Raw genomic sequence first — 22,374 nt, forward strand, 5'->3', positions numbered from 1 at the left:
CTGAAACTGTTTGTGATTTCCACTGGAGAACAGACTCCTGAGTAACATTCTGCTGTAACAGCATTTGTTAAACAGTTCAGTAGAAAAGTAGAATGTGTATGGAGAGAATCAAGAGGTTAAAGCTTCAATTTACTCCAAAATCCTTGTCTTTCTTTGCAGAGAATGTGGATTTATTGCATATGGTACGCTATTTCTGCCTGTGTTCTGAGAGAATTTTTACCAAGAATTTTATCCAAAATGATTTGACTCTCACTTCACAAAAAAATTGCTTCTCTGTGGTCATTAGGTGATGCTGAGTAATTCAGACACTGTAGTTACGTGCCCTTTCAGGCAGACTTTCTTGCATCCAGCAAACTCAGGGTAGGGACAAAGAGCACATTCGTCTGGCGGCAGTAAGCCACGGAAGCAACCCTTCTATTTTCCACACTATCAGTTGAATAGGGAAGTCTTCACTCTATCAGGTGCCACAGGACAGTAGAATGTCTCTATATGCATTTGAGCTTTGAGAAAAGTCTGTCTTAGAGGAGACTGAATGTTTGCATGCATGTTTGATTGAATATACAACCTCTACAACTCTGTGAATCTAGTGAGCTAAATATGTAGTCATGTATACAGCAAGGTGGTGCTTTTACATAGTGAAGTTGTTGTTTCCTGGTAGCGTTTATTTGAAGACACTCTTATCAACTACTGAAAGTAAAGACAAATGTTTCTCTGTAAACTTTTTCTAACTGCTGAGGCAGGAAGAGGGATTGGCAGTACATGTTGGAATGACGTCACAGGTAATCCTTATCAACAGATTCCCTTCTTATCTATACAGCACGGATGACAGCTCTGCTCTTCAGAGTTCACAAGTTAGTCAGAAGACCTCTAGCTTTTTGCTCTGTGACAGAATTGCTGACTTTCTCCTCTCCTCTCCTCTCCTCTCCTCTCCTCTCCTCTCCTCTCCTCTCCCTCTCCTCTCCTCTCCTCTCCTCTCCTCTCCTCTCCTCTCCTCTCCTCTCCTCTCCTCTCCTCTCCTCTCCTCTCCTCTCCTCTCCTCTCCTCTCCTCTCCTCTCCTCTCCTCTCCTTCTCTTGTCCAGATATTTTATAAAACTTACAAGGAGAAAGTAAATGTTATGGTACCCTCACTACTTAAAGCCTGGGAGATGTTAGATGCTCTCATTAGGAAGATGGAAGAGTTAAGACACATGCAGAACACAAATTAATTAAGTGCATATTGCTGTGAAACATTTTGTGCTATCAGTTCTTTAAACTATCTCCACTGTAAGATTCCTTGCAGTTAGACCTAGCCAAGACTCTACACACATATTCATACCACTTCTTTGCCTATACTAGAAATGGAACCATGGAAAAATGTTTGTGAGAGAGTAATAGAACTGTAGCCATTGTGAGAAAAGATGGAGTAAATGTACAAAGGCAAAAGTAGCAGAAAAGCAAAATAGAATCCAACTGTTTTGAAAAAAAGGATCACAAGGGCTGCATTTTGTTACCTATTCTCAGTTTGCACAAGTCTTTGGGATCTGACTGCCTGTAAATTAACTTAGGCCACAATGAACAAAGCATCTCTGAATCTTTTGGACAATTTGAATCACAGTAATTCTCATTCCAGTGATGCAAGAGCAAAACTACCAAAATGCTGCTGAAAGACTATCCAAACAGTGTCTTAGAACTTCCAGCACTCACACCTCAACTATATACACAAGAATACCAAACTGGGGTCTGAGATAAAGCTGAAGGGAGATAACAAGACGCAAGGAAAGAAAGCTTAACAAAGACAGTTTTTACAGCATGCCTTTTTCCCCCACAGTATTTAGAGCTGATTAGCAAATGTGGAAGTATGTAATCACCAGTGAGCACAGAGGTAGAAAGAACTAGGAATAAGTCACTTGTTTCAGCCACATAAGTATTTTGTGACAGAATAACCACGGTGAGATGTTGAAAAATGCTGCATGAACTGCCACAGTAGGGAGAACAATCAGATTGGTAGAGGTAGGAAGACCTGGATTTTAGGAAGGATCTAAGTTTTGGGAAATTCTGGATGTCAGGTATCTCTTTTTAAACCGGTCAACCAATATACTCCATTCCCCTGAGCAACCCGCAAGACAGGGAGGTAAACAGCTCTGTCCTGGCGTTCTGCTTGTTTTAGTCTTTTTGGAAGCAGATACCAAACTGCTCTGACCATCCCCGTCAAATCCCAGCTTCCATGTCATCATGTCTCAGCTGCCAGCTCCCACTGCTCTGTTTTTAATGTCTCGGGGAAGTGATTCTCCTCCTTACTTTTTGAAGTAAAGAAGCAGTCCTCAATCTTTCCAATATATACGCTTCCGGAAGCAAAGACACAAAGACTGCCATCACCTGAGAAGCAGCATAAACAGAGTCAACAATTGATGTAGTTTTCGTGCATTTCAGTTCAAGATAATAATAAGGAAAAAGAACCTGGGACTGTGTTCACCGCTTGAATGGGCTGCTGGACGCAGATCAGAGAGAGCAAAATCCAAGTCAGTACATTGGCCCTTCTGTTGGAAGAGGAGGAGCAGTGCTATCCATAACCCGCAGTATCTTGCTATAGAGCAGAGGCCACTAGTCCATGGGACATCAGGTTGAAGCAGGCTGGTAGCAGGGAAAATATCAGGCCAAAGCAGGCTCAATGGGCAGGCAGGACAGCAAGGCCATTGGGGAGAAAAGAAGCAAGTAGCTGAGGGGAGACACAGAAACACCTACTTTGTCCAACAAACCCACCAACCCAGAAAGCCTGACAACCAGCAAGACCCGTGATCACAAGGAACTGCAGACGGGAACGATGCAGCTGATTTTCTGGCAGAGAAGGTGGGTGGAGAACTGCAGAAATGCACCAGTTTCCCTCCCTCCCATTTCCTTCAAGGGTGTTTTTCTCAGAGCTTTTCTCGCTCTTCTCCCCACAGCAAGCAGCCAAGCTGGGAAGAGGAGATTGCCTCTAAACTCAGCAGAGTGCCTTGAGCACAGAAAGCTGGTAGGAAACAAGTAGACGTAGTTTCCAGCTGCGGCAGCCACAGCGGCAAAGCCTGCGCAGTGACAGAAATGAAGACTGTTCCAGAGGTAAGGAAGGGTTGCCTTTCTTTTTTGCTCACAGCTCTGATTCTTCATATTACCGGCCAAGAGGATTCGGGCAATGGGGTTTGTGAACTTTGTATGCCCGTGTCTCACAGCATGTGGGGATTTAGGGTTTCTGGCTCTTCCTGTTGCCGTTCTAAGGCTGCATTCAGAGAACAGAGAACTGCAACATGGGAATGATTTTACAGAAGGTGGCCACAATTTTCAATGTGAAAATCAACAAGGCTGTTGCAACAGATAATTCAGGAGCACAGCAAATGTAAATAACTCACTCTTTCCTGAGTGCCAAGGGGTAAGAGCTTACACATTGCAGAATAGCAACCCTTTTCCCTTTTCAGCTGAGTAAAGCTGTTTGGTGCTCACTTCTCTGCCTTAGTCTGTATTTGGAAAGCAAAAGCTCGGTGTTTTATTACCCTAAGAAGTCAGCAGCATTGTATTACCCAGGTACAAAAGCAGTACAAGCTTTGTAATAAGTTTACAGGATGTCAAGATGACATTGTTTTTGACAGGTTATGTTAATGTTAATGACCAAGTGAATGGACATTTAAAAGATACTGGACAACAGCCTTTTTTTATTCTTTGTTTTTGTTTGTTTGTTTGTTTGTTTTTTAAGCATGGTGACAAACGTGTTTGAACATAATCTTTAGCTGATGCATGTAAGGGAGCAGCCCAGGCAAACAAGGAAGGAATCTGGAAGCTGAGAATCATAGAGGCAGGCAAGAAGTAATGGCCTTGCCAGCAAGAGCTGCAAACCCCCTGTACAGCAATGTGGAGGGTAAAGCAGGTCTGGTGACAGGAGCCTGGGGGAACCAACAGTCAAGACCACCAGGCAAGTCCACTGTGAGAAGACAGATTCCAGGTGAAATCTGTCAAATCAAGTCTGTAGGTCAGGGTGCAAATCATGGTATTTGGAAAGCCATAGATGTGGTTTCAATGCTGCTGCTGCTGCAAAGCTCAGAGGGAGATCATGCATGAAAACTATAGAAGGCTGCTCCCATTCTGGGCACTCCGTGGTATTGTGTGAGCAAGATTTCTTCTAGCTCAAACGGCTCCAAGGCATATCAAGATTTCTCAGACAGCTTTACTTCACCAGAGAGCCAGACTCAAGTTCGGGGAGCTGAGTGAGGGCTGCGGTGGGGCAGCACAAGCCAGCCCCTAGCACTGGCATGGGAGAATCTCAAACTGACACTTCCCTCAGCATTTGGACTACTAGATTTACTCCTTGTACGCTACTTGACTCTAGTCAGAAGTGAGTTTCTAGGAGTGTAGTGAGAAGGCATGGTGTATGACCAGTGCTAAATGTATCGAGTTGTCCTTTCTTCATATCTTTCTGTATGTCTCCTTTTTTTTGTTCTCTTCAGAGCAGTGACCAGGAGCTGGGGACAGGTACAAAGAAAGAACGATGCCTTCAGGAGAAAAGCCTACTTCTGTGTGCGCTTCTTTTCAGTACTCTCCTTGGTTTTGCATTACTCGTCACCTACATCATGATGACTTGTGCTCTAGGTATAATGTGGAATATCCTTTTCCCTGGTTCCTTACCCACCCTGTTTGTAAGATCTGTTCCTCAGTCTGCCTCCGTTGACTATTATGCTCAGTATCTGTGTGAGGGTAAGACATTCAGAAAGACAAAGAAGCATAAAAAAGTACCATCTGTAAAGCAGGTAGACTGTTCTGCCTCCTCCTGGTGTGATAGTAGGGAGATATCCCCATGCTTGTCCTTCTCTGACTGCCATTTGATAAGCCTGGGCCCAGCTTTGTGAGAGAGCAGCATTCTGTTGTCAAACAGTTCTTGAATTTCAGCGTCCTGACTTCCAGCTTCTCTGACCCTGCTCCATCTGTAGTCAACTCCAGGAAAGTGGGTCTGAATATGAGATTTAGAGCTTCTCTTCTACTTTTCCATCCCTGATTTAATAAGCCTAGTTCCAGTTTTCTAGTACCAAAAACTGCATTTATGTAGAGAAAACTCATATTCTCCTATGCAGTGGGGAAGCTGTGAGGAGAGGCCAGGAATAGCCAGTTATCTTTCCAGTTCACTAAAAAGCTATCTGCAGAATAGTCTACACAAATGCTTACGTCTATAGATGGCTAAATATTGCAGCTGTGTTTATATTGGTGAATACACGTATCTCCTACTCCAAAATAAGCACTCCTGACTCTTCATCCGGCTTTTTTCTTCAACTTCCGCATGTATGTTTCACTACAGAAACTAAGGAAACAATTGTTAGTTTTGATCGTGTCTATTTCCACTCCGCATACCTTCTTCCACGTTAACAGTTGAAACCATAGTATGAAAATCTTGCTTTGATTTGTAAGTGGTTTTATTTAATGATGCAGCTGATCTTATTTGATACAAGACACTCTGACACAAAATGAGAACATACAGCCAGGGGTTCACAGTATTTTAGGTAAAGGAGGTTTTTAATCAAAGCAAGATACACTAGCAAGGTTTTGTCCTGTTTTATCAGGCGTCATTACCAAGAAATGTTTGTTTCCCATGCTTGAATGTCTCCCTGTGTGTATTAACCTTTTCTCCTTACCTGCTCTGTGCTATGTCCTCCTTTTGCTCTGTGTGTTAACATCACCAGTAGTTTCTTGGTTATCGTTTGGTCAGATCAGTGCATGCTGTTTCAGAGGAACCAGAGGAAAGGTGGAGTAATCCAACCTGCGGCTGCCGAGATAGAACATCTAGAGGGCACCACCTCTAGACTGACTACCTGTCTCATACCTAAAGAATCTCCCTTGCAAAGTGCAAAGGCAGCCTTGGTGTGAAGTCAAAGGCAGGGTGTATGCTACTGCATCTTCAGCAAAATCTTACAAGATATGAAACAGTTCTCAGTGAGCAATGCAGCTTGTATAAAAAATAAATCTTATTATAAGATTCCTCTCTCCTCTCCTCTCCTCTCCTCTCCTCTCCTCTCCTCTCCTCTCCTCTCCTCTCCTCTCCTCTCCTCTCCTCTCCTCTCCTCTCCTCTCCTCTCCTCTCCTCTCCTCTCCTCTCCTCTCCTCTCCTCTCCTCTCCTCTCCTCTCCTCTCCTCTCCTCTCCTCTCCTCTCCCTTCCCTTCCCTTCCCTTCCCTTCCCTTCCCTTCCCTTCCTTTCCCTTCCTTTTCTTTTCGTTGTTGAATGTGTTGTCTTCATTCTTCAATGTCACTGCTCAGTTCTCTCGTTTACCTTCCTACCCAGGATCATGTGATGTTGAACCGAGTCTTGCACTCTTGGCCAGACTCCTGAATTCGAGGAATGACACTGTAGAGCCCTGTGAGGATTTCTACAAATATGCTTGTGGCAGCTGGGAAGGCAAGCACTCAAGCACAGAAGTATCACGAAACAGCTCTGATGTGCTGTTGGAAGAAAACCAGCTGATACTGAAAAGGCTTTTAGGTAGGAAGAAGTGGTTAGTGTGGTACCTTCAGCATCTTGTGTGCCTCCGGTGCCGCAGTGGTATAAGATGCTGCTTGCAACACTGGAGGCCCAGGGTTCGAATCCTCCCTGTGGCGCAAGTGGCAGAAATGCTGCTCTCCTACACAGAAGGGCTTGAATCCTGGGAGTTGGACTCGATGATCTCTAAGGTCCCTTCCAACTCGCACAATACTGTGATACTGTGATCTTCCTCAGTCAGAGATGAGAATATCAGTAACTGAGTGCACAACCATTCCTATCAGGAACTAAGTCCAGTGTTTGTTTGTTTGTTTGTTTGTTTTGTTTTGTTTTGTTTTCATTCTTCTATTGTAGCACGTGCAGATTTACACCTGAGAAGTCGTATTAAAATACTTAGTTTTCAAACATTTTAGTTCTTCTCTCCAAGTGTAACAGATGGAATTCACACTTTAAAACTCAGGAAAATGGATCATCTTCTTACTGCCTTCTAAAAGTAGATGCTTTTTGCTGCGCATGTCTGAATGTGCATTCTGGCTATGTCCTGATTCAATATGAGACCAAAGCCTACATATGCACCATCATGATGTTGTTGTCAGTTTCCATGCAGAGAAACTCGTGTATTTGGTCTCAGGAAGAGTCCTGGCAAACACTAGGTCTCTTGCTTTGGGTTACTCGGAGAAGTGTGGATGTGTTTACTAAATTGGTCTGAATTAAAGGGAAATATGATGTTCTCTTAAGAATTTCTTTTGGTCTAATAGTGCCCATCTTTATTACCTCCTTTGTAGTTTTTCGTCTATTTTTTTTCCCCTCAGAGACCCCACACTTTGAAACAAGAGGCTCGGCTAAGGAAAAAGCAATCCAGTTCTATCGTTCATGCGTGGATACCCAAAGGACAGAATCCCAAGGAAATTAAATATTGAAGGACCTCATAAATCAGGTGAATGTTTGTGCTACTTCCTCTCTTTCCAAAAGATGACTCTTGTGAGGGATAGGAAAGGGTGATGTTCAGGCTATATGATCCTATATGACAGAATTTTGCTAGCATCTGAAATAAACTCAAGGATGACAGACCAACTTCTGGGAGAGAAATCTTTGAATGTTGTTTAAGGATTTGGCTTTCTGATCATAAGGCACATAAATCTTTCTGTTAGCAAGTCACATTTATGCCGTCTCCAAGGAAGACGCAGAACTCTTACCAGCTGGAGGAAAATGACTTCAGGCCAACCTGTGTATCTGCTTGTCAGGGAGGAGGGATGACCCTACATCCCTGACGTTTTTTGTTAAAATGAATAACTTTAGAGAAATGTGCCCTCTTTCCTCTCTCCTTTGCAATTTTTTTTTTTCCCTTTTTGTTTTTCCTTTACACCATTCTGCTGATAATTATAACACATTTTTGCTGTGTTACAGAATGGCAGCATGGTTGAGGCTAGAAGGTACCTCTGGAAATTGTCTTATCCAAGCTCCTGTTCAAGCAAGGCTCCATCTAGAGCCATCACCCAGGACCATGTCTAGACGACTTTTGAGTGTATCCAAGGAGACAGACCCCACAACCTCTCTGGGCAACATATGCCAGTGGCCAGTAAACCACACAATGCTTCCTGCTGTTCATACAGAATCTCTTGTATTTTCGTGTGTGCTCATTGCCTCTTGTCCTATCATTGGGCACAAATGAAGAGCCTGATTCCATCCTTCTTGCGCCTTTTGATACATCTATACACGTTGAAAAGATCTGTTCTGAGCCTTCTCTTTTCCACACTGGACAGTCCCATCTCTCTCAGCCTTTTCTTGTAGGAAGCTAGCATCCCTTAACCATTTTTGTGGCCCTTCTCTGGACTCTCTCCATTAGTTCAAGTCTCTCTTGCATTTTAGAGCCCAGAACAGCACACAGTACTTCAGGTGTGGCTTCACTAGTGCTGAGAAGAGGGAAAGACAATTCTCTTGACCTGCTGGCAGTACTTTTCCTAATTCTGCCTAGGATGCCATTAGCCTTCTTTGCCGTAAAGGCACATCACTAGTTCCTGCTCAGCTTGGTGACCATCAGAACTCCCAGGTCATTTTCTGCCAGACAGATTTTCCGCTGGGTGGCCCTTGTGATATACTGGTGCTTAGAGCTGTTCTCCACATGCAGAATTTTGCACTCCCCCTTGCTGAACTTCATGAGGTTCCTGTGAGCCCATTTCTCCAGATTGACCAGGTCCCTCTGGATGACCCTCTGGTGAATCAGCCTCTGCTCCCACTTTGGTGTCATCTGCAAATTGGCTGAAGTTATGCTCTCCTCCATAATCCATACTGTTAATGAAGACAATGAACAGGCTGCACGCAGAAAGAATGACTGGGCTATGTTGGTATTTACTGGCCTCCAACTAGACTTTGCAACTTTGGATCCAGCTGTTCATCCAATTTTTATTCAATCCACTTCGCTTGTCTGCACATTCAGCTCATTCATTCATATCTTGACTATGAAGTTCATGTAGGAGACAGAGTCAAAAAGCTTTACTGAAGTCCAGGAAGATGATATTCATGACTCTCCCCTCTGTTACTAGGCCAAACGTTTCATTAGGGAACCTTATCTTGTTGGTCAAGCATGACTTCCTCTTGGTGAAGCTGTGCTAGCTATTCCTGATAATTTTCTTCTTCATGTGCCTCAAAGTGTTTTCCAGGATTAGGAGCTCCATCACCTTCCCAGAGACTGAGGTGAAGGCGATCAACCTGCAATTCCTTAAGTCTTCTTCCTTACTCTCCCTGAAGACAGGAGTGACATTTGCTTTCCTCCAATACTCTGGCACTTTTCTCAGTCTACACGATCAGTCAAAGATTACTGAGAATGATCTCATAATAATGTCTTCCAGGTCCCACAGCACTCATGGGTGCATCCCATCAGGACCTGTGGACTTCTATATATCCAGTTTGCCTGAGTATTCCCTGATCTGTTTCTCTTCCACCAAGCGTACATCTTCCTTGCCTTTCCTCATAGTCTCTGGTACCTAGATTTCCTGAAGGTCAGTCTTGCTAGTAAAATCGCTTTGTTATTGATATATTTACAGAAGCCCTTTATGTTGTCTTTGATATCCCTGGCCAAATTCGACTCCTTTAGTTAGAATTAGGGCTTTATTCCTCCATACTTAGACAGTGCCCCCCAGGCTATCTGCCATTGCTTCCATTCTCTGCAGGCTTCCTTTTTGTGTTTGAGTTTGGACAGAAGCTCCTTGTTCGTCCACATAAGCCACCTGGCATTTTCTGCCTGACTTACAATTCACTGAGATGAAGTGTTTTGAGCCTGGGAGAATATCAACCCTTGAATATCAACTAGGTATCATGGGCCCCTCCCCTCAGCCGCCCCAGTGTCATCTTGCAGTTTGTTGCGTTGCTTAAATGAAAATTACAGGTAAGGAAGGTATGTAGAAATCTTCATGAGTTTCTTCTGTTGCTATTTGCTTTATTGTTTCTCAGTTGTCATAATGACTGAGCTTGTAGGGGTGAAAAAAGTTTGTAAATATGAATCAAGCCACTGTTTTTCTCACCACTGGTCATGCTGTTTCTCTCCTCTCTAGGTTGGTGGATGGAACATCACAGGCATAGGGAAAGCAAAAGATTTGAATGAAACTCTTCAAATTCTCATGGGCAGATACAACACTTTTCCCTTTTTCAGAGTGCATGTGGGACCTAGTCTTTTTGATCCCAAGACCAATGTAATTCAGGTGAGTGAAATAAGAACAGAGAATGATCTGGAAGCGCTGGGAGTGAAGAGTCACTTACACAGTTCATGAGATCCAGCCCTGCTCAAGTTAAGCCTGCGGTCTTCTCTCAAGAACGTTTTCCTAATGTTTTATTTAAGTTTCTTAGTTTCACTACACATAAACACACACACACACAACCCAACAAACAAACCAACCCACAGTTCTGAAAAGTGAGCAGATAAGAAAGAATTCATTGTTTTCATCTCCTCTGTTTGGAGATGTGCAGATTTCCACTAGTTTCATACTCGTAGTATGCTGTTGATTTTGCAGCTCATGGAGAAATATTTAAGAGTATTTATATTTGAATTCCAGTCACCACGGATTTGTAATGAGATTGCGAATGAGCTGCAGATTGTGATGGATACGCAAAAATTGCTTAGTAAACATTTTTCAAAAGGAAAGCAAATTGTTAGCATTTCATATTCTGTGACACAGAGACAAAAACCATTTCTTTAACATCTTATTCCATTTCCAGTGTTTCTGGCAATACTGAGATATTTGTCTTTTACTCCTTTTCTGCAGATTGATCATCCTGAGTTTGAGATTCCTGCTGAAAGTAAATTCCAAAAGACAAATTATCTTGAGGTAACATATCAGAGGCTGGAGAAAGGTAACAAAAGCTGTTTGGTGTAGGGCTCTCCTTGAACTGATTCCTGGTTCAGAGTGCCCTATTTCCATGGGGTATGCTCAGAGACCTCTGAAAATGACTCCAAATGGAATTTCTTAATTAGCTGTTTAATTTCCTAAAAAAAGGGTTGTTTCCAAATTGTAACCAATTTTTAGATGCCAGAGTTAAAAATGTTAGTGTAGAAAGAAAAGGTTATGATTTATGTATTTATGTGATTATTCACTTGTTGTTATTTTGTTGTTGTTGCGTTTCACCTTGCAGAATGTTTAAAATAAATAAATATATATTGTTCAAAGTAAAGTTCATATGCAAGCATTTGTGTCACAGCTCGTGAACATAGAAGCAATACTGCCATTTCCTCTCCAGCCAACATTCTGACTTGCCGTGTCACTATCTACTACAGGTCTCTCCTTTGAGTCCAGAGATAGCTCTAAAGCAATTATGATATCTGAAGAAATAGTCTTCAGATGGAACAAAATTAAGATTATTTCCTTTTGGGATCACACTGCTCTTCGCTAAAAGGGAGCTATGTTTGGTAAAGTGGATTCCGCATGAAAAATGACATGAGGATGTTGTGGTGAAGAGGACAGATTTTTGGACAGGACTGTTGTGGTTTAAAAAGACTGAAGTTTACGTAGTCAGGATGGATGGATGAATGGATGGAGTGAGTAACTTTTGGTCATGTCTCTCCCTGTGGTCACATGCTCACGTGTATTGCAGGTTCTCCGTGTGTATCTCTCGTACTTGGAGAAACTGGGAGACCTACTTGGAGGTCCACAGGATGGTCCTCCTCATTCCTTTTCCCTTACCTTCCACTTCCTCCACATGTGCAACTGTTTAGTCAGAATTCTCATGGTGGGCCATAGGCTTGCAGTAAAGACATTCTGAACTTGGCTACCGCTTGACTTTTCCTAACAAAACAAAGAATATAGGTTCAGCTTCACCTCTCAAACCAGCCACACTAAAGCCAAATGATGAAACAGGTATGAATTACAGTGATTAGCATCTCATTTCAACAAGATAATTGATGAAGTAAGCACAGATTTCCACTTCTAGATACTATTTTTTATGTACCTGCTATGCTGGAGCATAATTGTCTATAGATTACTTGTTCTGGCTGGAAGAATATAAGGCTACCTCTTCTGACTTTCAGTTAGAGATTCTAACTGCTACACAGAAGAGGAAGAAGACAGAGGGATCCTGTCCCATTTATCATGACAAAGAAGCGTTTTAACTGCAAGGAAGTAGTTTGAAAGTGATATTACCAAGATAACTAATAATCTCTCTGCCTTGGAAAGGCAGATGGAAAAGAGTACTTTGTGTAGGAGAGCATTTTTAGGTCTTTCACTTCCTTGAGTGAAGATGTGAGCATTTTCTTTCCTTTTCTTCCCTGGCGTCTATCTTCAGTGATCACCAGGAAATGGAGTAATTTTCCTTGCACTGTTAGAGGAGGAGGAGATGTCACCAGACTTCTTGACAGCCTAACACTGTGGAATGAACTCATGTTTAGGGTTTTGGAGGAGCTGAGCTGTTGTTTGCTTTTTTCTTTACCACAGATTTGATCTCAGGTAACTGATGTCTCGCTTTTAATGCCTATACTTGTACGTTATACCTGATGCCTAAGTCTCTTCCTGAATTGCACAGTTTCTTGATATATCCCTTTTGAGTTGATGAGACATATTCACTGTGGACTGTTGTATGTTAAGAAACCAAACAGGAGACTCCTCATTTTTATCGGATAACTTAAAATGGTTATTACAAAGTGGGTTATCGTGTTTTGCTCCTGCGTAGGGGCTTTTAAAATGTTATAGTTGTCACTATATGCTTGTTTTGAATGCCCCAAATTAGACTAATCAATTTGCATACAGACAATTTAAATTTAAAATTATTTCATCAAAGTGCTCCACTCATCCACTTTGCTCTGCTCTCCTGCAAAGAAAATATACAAGATTCACCTTAGTGATTTGAAATCTGGAGAAACACAACTAATACTGTGTGGGAGAAATGGCATAAGTGTTAATAGAGTCTGCGTCTTGCCCCAGTATGGAAAGTGCATATTTTAACCATTCTGCTTACTTGCAGAATGTAATGTAGTAGTGAATTCAAACACTTTCCTGATATAAGAAGAAAAAATCGTAAGGGTTCTTTTGATTGAACAGATTCGGGCTTAGTGGTAAAGCTTGAGAAGGGTGTCTTATAAGTAGGATAGGACACTGAAGAATGAGTACAAAGGACTTTCAGAAATGAATTCATAGGAACTTTTTTAAGTAGTACAGTTGAGTATGCAGGCAAATTTTAAAGCAAAAGCTTTGAGGTATTTTCTTGAAGACTGTTTCTTTGACTAGTTAGAAGTTACAAATACTGTAATGCCATCTATGGTTGTCTAGGACAGCAGTCTTCAGGTGTTTATTAACTATAGAGTTCTTTAAGTATATAATTGCACCACTGTAAATTACATACAAGAATAGAAATGAAGATGAAATAATATTTTAAATCTTAATAATGCAAAAAAAAAAAAATGGTTATCACAAAAATATCAAGAATACTTGTGAAAGCAGTGTGCTTGAATATGGTTTGTTATTTTTGAGAATCTCTATTTAACACTGTGAGACCCAATGGTTCAAAGGTGTGGCTGTAATTTCAGTTTATTTCCATCCTTAGTTTTAATGGGTACCTCACAAATATTCAAATGGAAGAAGAGCATCTTTGGATGCAGGTACTAAATCATGGCACTCATTTTTTTGATTCCATTTGCCATTTATGCACAGGTTTTTGCTGAAATTCAGCTAATAATCTCCATTTTCCCCAGAGTAAATCAGTTGTTCTAGCACAGAACACACAGAATCACACAGAATCACAGAGCTTTAGGGGTTGGAAGGTACCCCTCGAGATCAGTGAGTCCAAATCCTCTGCTAAGACAGGTTTCCTACAGCAGGTTACACAGATAGGTTTCCAGATGGGTCTTGAATATCTCCAGAAAAGGAGATTCCATAACATCTCTGGGCAACCTGATCTGGTGCTCCATCACTCCGATGCTGATTAAGTTCTTTCTTGCGTTAACACGGAACTTCCTGTGTTCCAGATTGAATAATTCAGTAAGTAATTGATTGTAGGTCTGTAGGAAATAAAGCTCTACAGATCCAGTACAGCGATGCAGAAAGCATTCCTATCCTTTACTGCATAAAAAGGCACTGAATATTTTATTTCTACTTCCCTTGCTCTCCCATTTTGCCTCCCACCTTTGTTGTCTCAGCTGTGCACAATGATACATGCAGACAAGGGACTGCATTTTTTTGCTAACTGTTCAAACAAGGCAGTGAAACACTTGTGTCTTCCCACTACCATAACAAAATTTACATTTTTACTAATTCCTTGGCATAGTGCATATCAGTCCCGCTGCTTCGTGTGGCTCCTGCTCAGGTCAAGACGTGCCATTTCCAGCACTGCACACAGGGAAGCTCTTGTCTTCCTGCAGCCCGCTCAGCGCTGTGGCAGTTTTGGAAAACTGGAGGAAGTCGGTTTGTTGGAATCCAGCGCTTCTGCTGTGTGCTGTGCTTCTGATCACTCTTCTGATCACTCTCCTTCCCAGGCAGCCATGCCAAGGCTGCTTGTGTCTGTGAGACAGCACGCTTGTTTAACATTCAGATGTCTCTGGTTCGTTCTCTGAAGGCTGCTCGAATGAGACTGATGCTACATTTAGCTGTTATGACAGAACAACTAAAGCACAACTGGGAGAGTCTGCAAGAATCTGCCAAACCTGGACACAGTACTGCAGATGGGGCCTCACAAGGGCAAAGCAGAGAGGGACAGGCACCTCCCTGTCCCTGCTGGCCACCCCTCTTCTGATGGAGCCCAGGGTACCGTTGGCTTTCTGAGCTGCAAGAGCGCACTGCTGGCTTATGTTCAGTTTTGCATCCACCAGGATCTACCAGGTCCTTCTCTTCAGGGCTACTCTCAAGAACTGCTTCTCCCAGTCTCTCTATATGCCTGCAATTCCTCTGGCCCAAGTGCAAAACCTTGTACTTAGCTGTGCTGAATGGCATCCCTTCCTTCCATTGTGTCAACCACACCACTCAGCTTGGTGTCACCAGCAAACCTGCTGAGGGTGCACTCAGTTCCATCACCGATAGCACTGACAAAGAAGTCAAAGAGCACTGGTCCCAAGACAGACCCTGGGGGGACACAGCTCGTTACTGGCCTGTGGGAATACAAGAAGGACTTTACGGAGCAGCAGCTGTGGAGAAAGATAAAAAGCACGAGAACCAAGGACAGCTCTAGAAGAAGAAAGAATGGCTCTGACTGGATAAGCGCCCACATGAACAGTTGAAGAAGAGTTTGTGGAATGTTCTGTCGACATGTAAAGGGTGAATGGGAAAGCTAGGCAAAGCAAACTTGTAAAAGTAGAGAAGTGATATGAAAATTTGTAATAAACGATTTGGATCGTTCACATCTGACTCTGTGCATCAGATGCAGCACCAGCCTTCACCTGGTCACAGAACCAACAATCAATACCCTTTGTCTGTGGCCTTTCAACCTTATCCACCGGGTGGTCCACCCATCAAGTCCACATCTCTCCCATCTGGAGATAAGGTTGTGATGGGGCACCACATCAAAGGCCTTGCACAAGCCCTGATAAGTGACACTGGTCGCCTTCCCTTTCTCTATCAATACCGTCACCCCATCACAGGACAGTAGATTGCTTAGGCACAACCTAAGGTTGTCTAGGACAGCAGTCTTCAAATGTTTATTAACTATAGAGTTCTTTAAGTATATAATTGCACCACTGTAAATTACATACAAGAATAGAAATGAAGATGAAATAATATTTTAAATCTTAATAATGCAAAAAATTTGTTATCACAAAAATATTAAGAATACTTGTGAAAGCAGTATATTGGAATATGGTTTGTTATTTTTGAGAATCTCTATTTAACACTGTGAGACCCAATGGTTCAAGGGTGTGGCTGTAATTTCAGTTTATTTCCATCCTCTTTCCATTCTCTATCAGTACCGTCACCCCATCACAGGACAGTAGATTGCTTAGGCACAACCTTCCCCTGGTGCAGCCATGCTGGCTCTCTCGGATCACACGCTCATTCCTCATGTGATCTGGTATGTCATCCAGGAGGATCTGATCCAGCATCTTCCCAGGCACAGAGGTGACACTCACCGGCCTGTAGTTCCCCGGAATCCTCCTTGCTCCCTCACTTATTAGTGCAAGTGACGTGACACTTTTTCCAGTCACCCGGGACCTCACCTGACAGCCACAACTTTTCAAATATGAGAGAGAGTGGCTTGGCACCACCTCAGCCAGCTCCTTCAGAACCCTGGGATGCATGCCATCAGCCCCATGGCAAGCATTCAGTCTTGTGAGACAGTCTTGGACTCACTCTGCCCTTACAGTGGGGGCTGAGGGGAGGATTTACTCCCCCAGTCCCCAGCCAGAGGTTTAGGGATTTCTCAGGAACGCGAGAAATACAAGAATCCCGGCTGCCAGTGAAGACGGAGGCAAAGAACTCATTCAGTACCTCAGCCCTCTCCCCGTCTGTTGAAGCCAGCTCTCCTCTGACGTTTGCCAAAGGAGGCACACTCGCTTTGGCCTGCCTCTCCCGGCCAATGTACCTGTAGAATGTGTTCTTATGCTTTGTAACGCCCCTCACCAAGTTCAGTTCTGCCTGTGCCTTGGCTTTCCTGATGCCACGTCTGCAAGTCCAGTCAGCATCCCTGCACTCTTCCCAGCTGACACTCCTGTCTGTATCTTTCTTGGACCCCAGTTTGCCCAGGAGGTCCTTGCTGAGCCATGCTGGTTTCCTGCCTCCTCGGCCCGCTATCTCATTCAGAAGGAACGGAGAGCTTGAGTGCTCTCAGAAAGGCATCCTTGAAGAGTAGCCTTGAACAGAGCAGTGTTGCTGCGCCCTCTGCCACCGCTGTGCTATAGCTTGCTATTTCCGAGAGTAAACCTGCACCTCAGGAAGAACGGGAGAATCCCAGAATCACTATGGCTGGGAAAGACGTCTCAGACCCTCACGTCCAGCCCAACCCGTGCCCACCGTGCCACGGCCCTCAGTGCACACACAGCGTGCTGCACCTTCAGCTGCAGCCTGCGAATCACAGCCTGGTGGTGCAGCAAAGCACGCTGCACAAAGTACCCGCCAAGAGTCCTTCTCCAGCTTGCTCTAAAGGAAAAACTCTGCTATTTCAACACTCATCGTCAAAGTTGTTTTATTGCTAAACCAAGGGGACAGGAGGGCAAAACTCATTTTCTGTCCAAAGTCTTTTGCGCAGTGAGAAACTCTTGGCGCATTTGCAAAGCCCGACAGCCTTCAGCCTGTCGGGCTGAAGAAGAAGAGCCGCGAGGAGGAGGAGGAGGAGGAGGAGGAGGAGGGGAGGAAGCCGTTGCCGTGGCGACGCGCGGCTCGGGCGGGAGCTGTGCGGACGGCAGTAACGCACTGCTCTGCGCGCGCCCTGGAGACGCGTGAACGCGCGAGCGTCCTCCGGCCCCGCCGGGAGCCGCGCAGCCGGTTGGAACGGGTGCCGTTGCTACCGGCTTTCTCGCCGCGACGCCGCTAAGCACGCCCGAGGCCGGTCGGGGCGGACTCGCGTACCGCCGGCGGCCTCTTCCGCGGCGCCGCACGCCTCGGCGACGCGGTGCCCGATGAAGCTGGCTGCGAAGCCGGCTGCGAACCCGGCGGTGCTGTGACGCCACCTGCCGGGAGTGCCGGGAGCCGCTCCCGGAGCCGACCCGACGCCGCGTCGCCAGGTAGGGAAACGGGGCGGGCGGAAAGCGCTTCGTGCCGAGGAGCACCGGGCTCCGCCACCCTCCCGAGTGCCGGCAGCGCCTCCGTCATCAACGCCATCGGCAGCTTTCGGCGGTGCCCGTCTGCTTGTCCCGTCGCGGTTCAACGACAGAGGAAGTGGTGAGTTGCGGAATCAAACTCCCTTAACCAGAAAGTAGTTATAAAGCAGGTATGTTTAATGAGTGATGCACACACACCCTGGTGCAAGGGGGATAGCTCCACCTCACTTGCACACCATATGGAGAAAGCGTGCTGCAGATATGAGCTGAACTAATACATAATCACTAGTTTGCAGGAATGTGGATATTTATCACATTCCTGAAACCCCATTAGCATGCAGTCCCTCCCCCTTTGCGCGTGTGAAGTGAGTCGTGGGGGTGGTCGTGGGATGGGGGATCATCGTCTTCCTTGCTGTAAACTTTCGACCCCATGGGAGGGGCACCACCCAAACTGGTTCCAGCTTGCCCTGCGAACATCTAATCACCAAAATGTTCTTGGGCAGAACCACCCTTATCTTCATGGCCTGTATCCCCCTTGTTATTCCTGACCCAGTGTCTGCACTCCCCATTCTTCTAACAACTTTTACATAAACGATCTTTTCAATTCCCCGCCACAGTTTCTGGGATGGTTTCTTTCTCTCCCTTGCTGGGGGGCCCTTCTCTCACTCTTCAGTGGTGCCGGGGAACGGATCTGCCTGTGCCGCGCTGCTCAGTGCAGCCTGCTCCTCAGACACATTGTGTGGGTATGAATGCACTGCCAGGGCTTGCAACGAAAATTCCCATTTTGAAGCCTCTGCGTGCTCCCAGTTTAATTCCTGATTTCAGTTCTATACAGCGCCCTACCCTTATCAGCCATGGGCAAAATAAAGTAAAAGTTGCATAACCATAAGTCTGTCAGTGCTGAGAAAAAAGAAAGATGCAGAACCTGAGTAGAGAGAAGTTGCTAAAAACTAACTCCAGCAAATAACTCTTTATCCCTAGAAATAAAAACAAGCAACTGAGAGAGCTTGTTAATAATGAGATCATGGAGACAAAGAGCAAGGACATCCAGAAACTCAGCCTAGGAAAACCCCAGATGAACATCAGCCAGCAGAAGGCCATGAAGATATGAACAGAGAGAGACCGTGAGGAATAAAACGACCACCTCAGCAATGCAAGACCAAAGGAATGAAAAGTGCAACAAGTACCAGGTACGCACACGCACGCACGGGAACCCTCGAAAACTTCGAGGGCTAAGCCCTGTCACACCGCACGCACGGGGCCCCCTCCCCAGGCGGAGGGCATCCCCAGTCCCACACGCACGCACGGGAACCCTCGAAAACTTCGAGGGCTAAGCCCTGTCACACCGCACGCACGGGGCCCCCTCCCCAGGCGGAGGGCATCCCCAGTCCCACACGCACGCACGGGAACCCTCGAAAACTTCGAGGGCTAAGCCCTGTCACACCGCACGCACGGGGCCCCCTCCCCAGGCGGAGGGCATCCCCAGTCCCACACGCACGCACGGGAACCCTCGAAAACTTCGAGGGCTAAGCCCTGTCACACCGCACGCACGGGGCCCCCTCCCCAGGCGGAGGGCATCCCCAGTCCCACACGCACGCACGGGAACCCTCGAAAACTTCGAGGGCTAAGCCCTGTCACACCGCACGCACGGGGCCCCCTCCCCAGGCGGAGGGCATCCCCAGTCCCACACGCACGCACGGGAACCCTCGAAAACTTCGAGGGCTAAGCCCTGTCACACCGCACGCACGGGGCCCCCTCCCCAGGCGGAGGGCATCCCCAGTCCCACACGCACGCACGGGAACCCTCGAAAACTTCGAGGGCTAAGCCCTGTCACACCGCACGCACGGGGCCCCCTCCCCAGGCGGAGGGCATCCCCAGTCCCACACGCACGCACGGGAACCCTCGAAAACTTCGAGGGCTAAGCCCTGTCACACCGCACGCACGGGGCCCCCTCCCCAGGCGGAGGGCATCCCCAGTCCCACACGCACGCACGGGAACCCTCGAAAACTTCGAGGGCTAAGCCCTGTCACACCGCACGCACGGGGCCCCCTCCCCAGGCGGAGGGCATCCCCAGTCCCACACGCACGCACGGGAACCCTCGAAAACTTCGAGGGCTAAGCCCTGTCACACCGCACGCACGGGGCCCCCTCCCCAGGCGGAGGGCATCCCCAGTCCCACACGCACGCACGGGAACCCTCGAAAACTTCGAGGGCTAAGCCCTGTCACACCGCACGCACGGGGCCCCCTCCCCAGGCGGAGGGCATCCCCAGTCCCACACGCACGCACGGGAACCCTCGAAAACTTCGAGGGCTAAGCCCTGTCACACCGCACGCACGGGGCCCCCTCCCCAGGCGGAGGGCATCCCCAGTCCCACACGCACGCACGGGAACCCTCGAAAACTTCGAGGGCTAAGCCCTGTCACACCGCACGCACGGGGCCCCCTCCCCAGGCGGAGGGCATCCCCAGTCCCACACGCACGCACGGGAACCCTCGAAAACTTCGAGGGCTAAGCCCTGTCACACCGCACGCACGGGGCCCCCTCCCCAGGCGGAGGGCATCCCCAGTCCCACACGCACGCACGGGAACCCTCGAAAACTTCGAGGGCTAAGCCCTGTCACACCGCACGCACGGGGCCCCCTCCCCAGGCGGAGGGCATCCCCAGTCCCACACGCACGCACGGGAACCCTCGAAAACTTCGAGGGCTAAGCCCTGTCACACCGCACGCACGGGGCCCCCTCCCCAGGCGGAGGGCATCCCCAGTCCCACACGCACGCACGGGAACCCTCGAAAACTTCGAGGGCTAAGCCCTGTCACACCGCACGCACGGGGCCCCCTCCCCAGGCGGAGGGCATCCCCAGTCCCACACGCACGCACGGGAACCCTCGAAAACTTCGAGGGCTAAGCCCTGTCACACCGCACGCACGGGGCCCCCTCCCCAGGCGGAGGGCATCCCCAGTCCCACACGCACGCACGGGAACCCTCGAAAACTTCGAGGGCTAAGCCCTGTCACACCGCACGCACGGGGCCCCCTCCCCAGGCGGAGGGCATCCCCAGTCCCACACGCATGCACGGGAACCCTCGAAAACTTCGAGGGCTAAGCCCTGTCACACCGCACGCACGGGGCCCCCTCCCCAGGCGGAGGGCATCCCCAGTCCCACACGCACGCACGGGAACCCTCGAAAACTTCGAGGGCTAAGCCCTGTCACACCGCACGCACGGGGCCCCCTCCCCAGGCGGAGGGCATCCCCAGTCCCACACGCACGCACGGGAACCCTCGAAAACTTCGAGGGCTAAGCCCTGTCACACCGCACGCACGGGGCCCCCTCCCCAGGCGGAGGGCATCCCCAGTCCCACACGCACGCACGGGAACCCTCGAAAACTTCGAGGGCTAAGCCCTGTCACACCGCACGCACGGGGCCCCCTCCCCAGGCGGAGGGCATCCCCAGTCCCACACGCACGCACGGGAACCCTCGAAAACTTCGAGGGCTAAGCCCTGTCACACCGCACGCACGGGGCCCCCTCCCCAGGCGGAGGGCATCCCCAGTCCCACACGCACGCACGGGAACCCTCGAAAACTTCGAGGGCTAAGCCCTGTCACACCGCACGCACGGGGCCCCCCTCCCCAGGCGGAGGGCATCCCCAGTCCCACACGCACGCACGGGAACCCTCGAAAACTTCGAGGGCTAAGCCCTGTCACACCGCACGCACGGGGCCCCCTCCCCAGGCGGAGGGCATCCCCAGTCCCACACGCACGCACGGGAACCCTCGAAAACTTCGAGGGCTAAGCCCTGTCACACCGCACGCACGGGGCCCCCTCCCCAGGAGGAGGGCATCCCCAGTCCCACACGCACGCACGGGAACCCTCGAAAACTTCGAGGGCTAAGCCCTGTCACACCGCACGCACGGGGTCCCCTCCCCAGGCGGAGGGCATCCCCAGTCCCACACGCACGCACGGGAACCCTCGAAAACTTCGAGGGCTAAGCCCTGTCACACCGCACGCACGGGGCCCCCTCCCCAGGCGGAGGGCATCCCCAGTCCCACACGCACGCACGGGAACCCTCGAAAACTTCGAGGGCTAAGCCCTGTCACACCGCACGCACGGGGCCCCCTCCCCAGGCGGAGGGCATCCCCAGTCCCACACGCACGCACGGGAACCCTCGAAAACTTCGAGGGCTAAGCCCTGTCACACCGCACGCACGGGGCCCCCTCCCCAGGCGGAGGGCATCCCCAGTCCCACACGCACGCACGGGAACCCTCGAAAACTTCGAGGGCTAAGCCCTGTCACACCGCACGCACGGGGCCCCCTCCCCAGGCGGAGGGCATCCCCAGTCCCACACGCACGCACGGGAACCCTCGAAAACTTCGAGGGCTAAGCCCTGTCACACCGCACGCACGGGGCCCCCTCCCCAGGCGGAGGGCATCCCCAGTCCCACACGCACGCACGGGAACCCTCGAAAACTTCGAGGGCTAAGCCCTGTCACACCGCACGCACGGGGTCCCCTCCCCAGGCGGAGGGCATCCCCAGTCTGTGGATCCACGTGGATCAACCGTCACGCATGGCGGTTGGGAGTGATCACCCCACTCCCCACGGCCTTTTCTTTTTTCTTCCACAGGTTCCACTACTTGAAGATACATCACTGCTGTTGTCCTTTCAGTGGCTTCTCCTTTTAGAAGTTCTGTAAGAAGACAAACCAATTACAAAGGTGCTGCTGTATGTTCAATAACTTCTGGAAAATAAAAATTTC

General features: G+C 48.1%; 2 long non-coding RNA genes across 2 annotated transcripts; both read left to right on the forward strand.

The window, feature by feature from the left end:
* Positions 1-2,648: 2,648 nt before the first annotated feature.
* LOC140247415 (uncharacterized) lies at positions 2,649-4,588 on the forward strand. Its single transcript, XR_011902650.1, has 3 exons — positions 2,649-2,827; positions 2,923-3,076; positions 4,453-4,588. It is a non-coding gene; the product is annotated as an uncharacterized lncRNA (long non-coding RNA).
* Positions 4,589-17,290: 12,702 nt separating this feature from the next.
* Positions 17,291-22,374, forward strand: LOC140247279 (uncharacterized). Its single transcript, XR_011902628.1, has 3 exons — positions 17,291-17,750; positions 18,611-18,819; positions 22,243-22,374. It is a non-coding gene; the product is annotated as an uncharacterized lncRNA (long non-coding RNA).

Source organism: Excalfactoria chinensis, chromosome 1, assembly GCF_039878825.1.
Source record: "Excalfactoria chinensis isolate bCotChi1 chromosome 1, bCotChi1.hap2, whole genome shotgun sequence".
In the NCBI taxonomy this organism is placed as follows: domain Eukaryota; kingdom Metazoa; phylum Chordata; class Aves; order Galliformes; family Phasianidae; genus Excalfactoria; species Excalfactoria chinensis.